We start from the raw sequence: 9191 nt of genomic DNA on the forward strand, positions 1-9191 counted from the left end.
AAATTAATATATGTGCATTATAAGTTTTTTTTTAATGATTGAATAAATGAATATATGTATGAATATGTTCATTTTGAATCAATAGAATGTATGTGTGTTTGAGCATGTTCATTTTTTAATGAATGAATGTATATATGTATGAGTATATTCATTTTGAATCAATGAAATGAATGTATGTATAAGCAAATTCATTTTTTAATGAATGAATGAATATATGTATAAGCAAAGGGCCCAAAAATCAATGGCCCACAATATGCCAGAATTTTATAACTCAAAAGATCATATTTTTACACCAGAAAAGCATGAAGGCTTGATCCTTAACAAACAAAACATGTTGAACACATCTATATCCTTAGATTGAGTCCATACAACCTGCACATATGATTTCTAGTTCATTAGTTCCTTACCTTCATTAGTAGCATATATTTTTCACACACACACACACACACACACACACACACATATATATATATATATATAAGTTGGTAGCTATGCAACTACCCGCGCAACTATGTGGGCCGTCCATTGCGGCCTTGATGAATAGCCTACGCAAAAATGAGAAAAAATACATATTTTTCACTTTTAGCAATTGTCAAAGACCACTGCTAAAGGTCCCAGTGGTAAAAAAACCTATCACTAAAGGCCCGAGTTTCCATTGGGGCTTTTAGTGTCAAACTTTTGACCGCCGCTAAAAGTAAAAAATGAAAAAACATGCATTTTTGCGTGTTTTTTGCTTTTTTTGTGGTCATCCATCATAGGTGCACCTAAGGGTTGCACAACTACCACTCAATATATATATATATATATATATATATATATATATATATATATATAAGTGATAGTTGCCTAACAATTTTTTAGCCTACCTTTGACCTACCATAGTAAATAGGTGTGTTCATATTGTTTTTCGCAAATCTGACCCTGGAGATGTGTTTGACATGGTCAATTGTATAGGAAATGTCACTTGGATAATGTTTTTTTAAGCATTGATTTTTTTTTTTAAATTGTAGACCTTTGATCTTTAAATCTTATAAAAACCTACCTTCATGTCAGAATAAGACAATCCAAGAGTTGATTCCTATAAAATTAAGCTTGTAGATTACATATGTATGGTCAAATTTTAGAAAAAAATAGAAAAAACTCTTTCAAAGCCTAGAAGGCTGGCAATAGGCATGAAATAAAGTACGCAGCTAATACCTACTCTCTCTCTCTACTAGCCTCTTTTTTAGCTAACCACTATGCTAATTAGTTTTTTAAAGGGTTTTTCCATGTTTTCCTTAAATATGATTGCACTGATGAGTTCTACATGCTTGATTTTATAGGAATTGACTTTTGGATAAACAGATTCTGATACACAGGTAGGTTTTTATAAGGTTTAAAAAATGGACGATTTAAGTTCTTCCTATATATTCAAGGCTTAAAAATCATGTTTTTCATAGAAAAACCAGATCCAAGTTGTTTCCTAGTAAATCTATTGTGCCAAACACATTTGTAAGGTCGGATTTAAGTGATACATGGAAAAACACTTTGAAAGCCCAACTTTTCAAGCTAATTGGGCTTGTAATGGATTTTTCCATGTTTTCCTTAAATCTGACCGTACAAATGAGTTATTCATGCTTGATTTTATAGGAATGGACTCTTGAATCATCCGATTCTGATACAAGTAGGTTTTATAAGGTTTAAAAAATCAACGGTCTAAGATTTTTCTAAATATTTAAGGCTTAAAAAATAATATTTTTCATCAAAAAATATGATCCAAGTGTTGTTTCCTAGTAAATTTAACATGCCAAATACATCTAAGGTCATATTTAAGCAATACACAGGGAAAACACTTCAAAAGCCTAGTTCGAAGCATTTTTCCCATGTATTACCGTGCTAATCGGGCTTTCAAAGTGTTTTCTCACATATTTCTTAAATCTGACCTTACAGATGTTGTAACGACCCTAACTCATACCCTTTGAAAATGCAGATTTTTTTTTTAAACCATTGCGGAAGTCTTTTCAGAAACCCTGGGTCTTTATAGTTTCACTCCCAATTTGATAAAACAACCAACCACAATAGAGCTTACAATTATCATCCATACCAAACCAAACCAAACCTTTATTGAAATAATGAGTAGTAAGTATCGAGACAAGTGCATAAAGGAAATGTTCAGAGTGCAATATCAACTAAATAAAACAAAAAAAATAAAAGAAAATTGAGCCATGTTGTCCATCTGTGATTTGTCTAACATGTGTGTGACACTCGTAACTTTCCCAAAAGCCAGTCGCTTCACTGATCACCTGCAACTGTGAAAAACTATAGAAAGATGGGGTCAAAAATCAGAAGAATTCTGCGTACAAATCCCTCTAATTAAAATAAATGAGCATAAAGAACACAAATATGATTTCATACAATAATTCAGAGGAATGCAACTATGACAATTATATAATTCAATTAAGCATTTATGCAATATGAAACATTTATTAAGCATGAAGAACATAAATCAATAACAAGAATCATAATGTAAGTAAGCAGTATTTTTAACAAGCATTAAAACTTAAACATCATGCATCCACCAACATGTAACAATTAAAGGAACAAATAAAAGATGCATGTCCTAATGCATAACAGGAATATGCATGATTTATCTGCAATGCATGAACATTTTATTAATTTTTTTTCTTAAAGTTTTTCATTTTATATGCATGCCATATTAAATGCATACAATTTAAGATTTTCTTTTTAATTATCGTTGCCCGTGGATACACCAAGTTGGTATAATTTCTCCGAGGTCAAGTTAGGTTTCCAGAGTAGCTTAACACACAATTTGTATTTTATTATGGGGTTTCAAACTTAGCCCTCGACCGAATCACCTTCGGAACATTAGACCTCCACATCTAATGTCAAGGACACTAGAGACACTCTACGCCCACAAGTTTCACTTTCACTTTCTTGGTATACCAAAATAATAGTTGTATCGAACACACCACCCCCAGGTAAAGTGACAGACTCTTCCTAAAACCGTGGCCAACAGAAAGAACCTCAATATCGGGTTCAGGGGTCAAACTAAAGCACAAAGAGTTTTTTTATCCTCGTGGTCCCCCAAAATCGAACATCTAAGATGCCATTCTTTCGATGGGAGATCTCAGTTTATACATTACATTATTCTTTTTTCATTATCTTTATTTAAATGCCAATTATTAAGTTTTGCAATTCAGCATGCAAAAATAAAGGCAAAAGCTTGCATCTACCCCTGCGAGAACCATCACGGAACTCTCACTCGTAGAAACACATAGAACAGTGCAATATAGTGCAATCAAAATAATTGTGATTTTTGTAATGCATTTAAAATATATAAAGAAACAGCAAACCAACGCTCGAGGCCCACCAGGCCAATGACGATTCATTTCGAACATTGATGCATCGTATACAAAAATCATAACAATATGAAATTTATGCAAGGATACCAACATGATTCCAAATGCATATCATTCATACCAATTTAACAATATGCATAAGCTACCAGTGTCATATGCATGTGTTCACCATCCATGTGAAATTGCTTTCATGAAATCACTTAACACACATGCATTCATTCATGATTCATAAGTACATGAGAACATTTATCCAAGATTGTACATGATAAACACACATCGATTTCATGTATGCACATGCACTTGAAACCAATCCATAAATGCACGATAATTAAACATGTCCCATAAATGTAGGCACATGAAAATGTTCATTCATAACATATGTTAACATCCACACACATGAACATAACCCGGGTCTAGAAATTGAATTTCAAGGCAGCACACATTCATATCATGTATACACATGTACCAAAACAATCTTTGCCATAACATGTTAACAAGCATGCATTCATATCCAACATGTCATATAGGAAATAAACCACATACTTTCTAAATGCACATCCATATATGCAAACCTTTATCATGCGTATGAAACAACAATATTCATTAGCATGTATTTACTTAATTCATGTGCAACTATATCAAGTGCATGTTTTCATTTAATGCATTCACTCATATCGAATGCATGTTTTTAATTCACATACTCACATCACATGCAAACCTTCATTCATAAGTCTTTTTACACATGTGACTACTTGTGTAACTATATATATGCAACATGACCTAACAATTCACATTGATACATATTCACAAAATACCCATGTAATAACATTGCCTTAGAATATTGATCACGCAAAACGTGTTAATCATAAGCAGGTAAAAATCTGGAATCTACAACGGGCATCACACAATACAAATAATATATATATATTCATTAGTAAACAAATTTATGCTATCAAACTTGTAGTACACATGCATATCCAGATTTAAGGACCCCTGTATTCACTTGGGTGCATATGTGACTTCAAGTGTAGGCATTAGGCATGATTAACACTAGTATGCATGTACCAGTATACACATAATTCCCACAAGACTTATAGGCAACATATGCATTCCACTTGCATGTTTGCATATTATACTTAGATGAATTCATGCATTCAACATATGCATATTACATCTAGACGAATATATGCATGTCTATATATACAGATTTATATTTGAAACGATAAAGAGAATCAAGAACCGATCCATGGGGATCGATTTTATCATGATGCCAATACATAACCAGCTATCTTTATCATAACATAAACTCTGTTTTTGCATAAAACTAAGCATGTACAGAATTTTATTTTCATAAGAATGAAAGGAGTCAAAGGCACATCTATGAGAATCAGTAATACCATAACACAACCATAATCACAAGCTATTCTATCATGAAATAAATTCTGTTTTGACATAAAAGAAACATACATAGAAATTTATTGTAAAAAGGGTGAAAGAAATTGAAAATAAACACATGGATGAGGATCTCTCATGTATTATAGAGTAGACATATGGATCTACTCATTTTTCCATGGATTTTATGTCTAAATCTTGCATAGAATAGAACCGACATTCGATTTCTCACTCATATTCAAAAGAGAAGACTCGTACCTCAGAACCGACACAGGTACGAGCATTCTCTGTTGCGCCAACTGCGAAAAAGGTAATCAATTAACCATTTGAAAGAAAACTGGAGGGGCGGGCGGACTCATCTGTGAGCCGGACCCAACCTGGCATTCATTAAGGGAGGCAGAGGCAGGGGCTTCGCCCCTGCCGACCTATAGAAGCTACAGAGGGTGGCAAAGAACGACAGGGGACCCAGCCCTTGCTGATCCGTAGGGAAGACATAAGGCAACAGAAGCTAAGTGTGAACACCTTAAATTTTTCAAAAAATTCAAAAAATCCCCTTTTGCCCCTATACATTCACCTTCTGAGATATTCAGAAGGGCGATTGTGTCAATTTTCATTCATTTCTCAGATTCATTGGTTAAAGATCCGAAATCCAATCTCATTTCCTACATCTGACCCAATTTCAGATCCTGATCAAATATCCAAATCCAATTTTGAGTTTGATTTTCCATTTTGTAAAATTCAAAAATACAAAAAACAATTTTCTAAATGGTTCAGACATTTCATCCAGTATCCATTTGGATTCACTTATTTTGTTTCCTAAATTTCAAGATTCAGACTCGAATTTTTATTAAAAACCTCCAAATCCAGATCCATTTTTGAAACTCAGTTTTTGAAATTAAACCATGTATTGTCATAAAACCTCATTTTCGTAAAAACCTCGAATTTCAAAAACAAATATCTTACAAAACTTCTTAAAAATCTCATCTGGATCCTCTCCTTCTCATATTTTTAAGGTTTTCTTTCAAAAACTTAAAAGAAAAACTTTTAGAAAAGGGGCTCTACCCTCATTTTTTAAAACTTTCCTCTTTTAAACCTTATTTATGAAAGTTCTTGGAAATTGGAGGACCACCTTTGAAAAAATCCTAACAACTTCTTTTTATAAAAGAAACCGCAAGGGTCGACCACCTCTTCATCCGCCTTTACCCTTCCACCCTCTCTGATTGATGATCTGTCTTCACCCCACCAAGCTCATGCATTCCTCTCTACGCATCCTCTTCCCTTTCCCCCCTCTTCTCCTTCTTCCTCTTCCTCTTCTCCCTTTTTTCCCCCTCTTTTTCTCTAGTTTTTCTTTTGGTCGATTGAAAAAGTCTGATCCATCTTCAACACCTAGAGGAAGCACCACTACCATTCAATCAATCAGCCGTGAGTAAATCTCTCTACTTCCCCTTTCTCTATTTTTCTTTTCTTATCTTCTTACGCACTCTCCTCTTTCCTTTCTGTTTTTTTTTTTACAATTCTCTGGTTTCTTCTTTATTATTTTAACAGCAAACCTCCTTGTAGTGCCAATTTGCGTATAGCAGTATCGACTTGCACATGGCAATATCACTGAAATGTTTCTATTCCAACATTTTGTTAATTTTCTTTTGCAATTTGTTATCGAATTTCTCTTGCCTTATGTATATTGTTGAATATTTGTTCCTTAAATTTGGTATTCTCTTGTTTCTGCATTTTACATGTAATTACCTTAGATCCATCTCATTTGTTGTTTTGTATTTCTTTTCATTTATGCCTCTTCAATTTAATGCACCGTGCATCCTCTTATTCACGTTGCATCTGCATTTTGCTTTTACTTCATAATTGGCCTTTGCATTTGTATTCACAACATCAGTTCTATGCATAACATTCATTCGTGCACTACGTTCCTTCATTACATACACAACACAATGCATCATATATCTGGTGTACAACTATTTTTTCCATATATGACCATTTCACTGTCAGCTCCTGCATATTTTTCATAAACACCTCTTGTTCGCCATAATTAGTTCTATATTGGATCTAATCCTGATGGTTCATCTAGGTGATATGCTCTAATCACCCTTTTGATATGTTTGAACACTGCTGACCGCTCTGACTTCTGATGCAAAGTCGAAAGTGTTGTAGTGTTAACCTGAGGTTTCAAATGCAAACGTGTCATATTGTAGGTCTGTTTGAGTGTCGTTGTTACATTTTGTTCCAGTATCTTGAATCATTGGTTTACATATTTCTACATAAATTCTGATTTTTTTAGAGTTGATTCATGTATGTGTTGGTGATCCTTTATGAAAATTTTGGATTATTTTGAATTCGGTATCTATGTTAAAAAAATCAGACACTGAAACCTAATTTCTGCACCGTGAAAACGCTATACAGAATTAGGGTTTGGTTGTCGAGGTCATATCTCCTTCGTCAGAGATCAGATAGACGATCCGTAAGTTGCAGTGTGTTCATTGGGATGTCTACTGTATTCTGTAGAAATTTCATATTTTCCATGGTAGTTTGCTATTTTTAATTTGTTAGAAATCAGAATCTGTTTCTGTCATGCTGATATGCCTTGTTCGAGCCCCGGGCTAACTTGCCAGAATCGTATCTCTCTAATCGAAGATCGCATTCTCGATCCGAAAAAAGCTATGAACTCATCTGCATGTCCTTTGTTTTCTGTTAAAATTTCACGATTTTACATACTATTTTGATATTTTTTCCTGATTTAATATCATAACTTCCTGTTTTTGAACTGAGATATATTCGTCGGGATTTAGCGTATATTGTCAGAATCGTATCTCCCTAACCGGAGATCGTATTCCAAATCTGTAATTTGATTTTTATTTGTATATCTGTCTACTATCTCCATGTAAAATTTTATAAATTTCTATGGTGAATTGATATCCGAATCAGGTCTGACACTGTGATAGGTTCGTGACTACATGTAAAATCACTTGTTTTTCTCATTTTTATTCAATTCTTGTATTAGAATAATCTCAAAAATTCTTTTTTTTCAATTTCAGTTTAATTTTAGGATTCTCAGGACTATCCATGTCGATTTTCATTATTTTTTGCATTTATTTGATATATTATTTAGTTAAATCATGAAAATAGGGTGCCCGCGGAGTTTCGATTCGAGTAAAACATTAGAAAAAGTTGCTATTTTCATGATATTTCATTTTTTTTAGAAATATTTTTATATTTTTAGGCTTTGATCATGTTTTTAATCATGTTTGGGTTCTCTATGTCCGTTTTGGTGTTTATTTGAATTTATTTGAGCCCTAAATTAAAAGTTTTACAAAAATCTTTTCTGAAAACACTGATTTCAAGGCCATAGTTTTGTTTTCAGGGGCATTTTTATCATTTTTCTCAAAATTTTGAATTTTAAAATTATTTATCTTTATTATTTATTCAATTTTATATCATCTTTTATTATGTTTATCTTAGAAAAGCATAGAAAAAGGCTTATATCTGGATAAATCTCTCAATTTCTAGATATTATGGGATAAATTTAGAAAAACCAACATATCTCAACCAACAAGTTTGCTAGTTTTGCAGAGACATTCAAGATTGTATTTTCTTTTATTTTTTTAATTTAATTTAATTAATGATGTAAATTAATTATAAATTTAGAATAAAAATTTACTTTTCCTGCTTAGAATAGAATTTGCGTTGCATATAGTTTACTGTTTTATATAAATGTTTTTCTCCTTTTAGAATCAAATGAGTTATATTCAATCCATATCTGTGGCCACAGTCAGGGATATGTAGCGAATTTAATCAATTGAAATTCTATAAAACACAAACTTTATTTTTCAAATATTTTTCTTAAAAGTTCTTCAGAAAATGTTTTCTCAAAATAGCATTCATACATCATTTAGGGTTAGATTGCATCATGAAAGTATTTCATAGGGCCACACGCCCTTTTTTTGATTTATTTTTCTAATTCTATTTCAGAAAAATTGATTCATTTTCAAAATTTTCCAAGGCTTTCTTAGAAACTGATTTTCTCAAAACCCTTGATTTTTCAAGGATTTTCCAAACACTTTTTTAAGTATAATTCACGATTTTCCAAGTTTCCATATTCTCTATTTCAAAGTTCGAATTCAGAGAAATCAAGTTTTTTTAAAGTTATTTAAAATTCTTCAGAAATCGATTTTCTTAAAACACTTGGATTTCTCAGAAATCGACATTCCCTTTTCCTCAGAAAGATGCTTTCACCATGATTCACGATGTTCAAAGTGTCATTTTTTCTAAGAATTTTTCAAGTATTTCAAATCTTTGAAGCATACATCATGATTTTCAGTCAAATTTTTTTCTAAGTCATAGCACATGCCTGATTTTTTGTGCATTTAGGAAATAATACACGATTTAAACAAGTTGAGCATAGCAAAGCACATGATTGATTTTTGGTTCAAT

Source organism: Nuphar pumila, chromosome 13, assembly GCF_984573655.1.
Source record: "Nuphar pumila chromosome 13, dmNupPumi1.hap1.1, whole genome shotgun sequence".
NCBI lineage: Eukaryota > Viridiplantae > Streptophyta > Magnoliopsida > Nymphaeales > Nymphaeaceae > Nuphar > Nuphar pumila.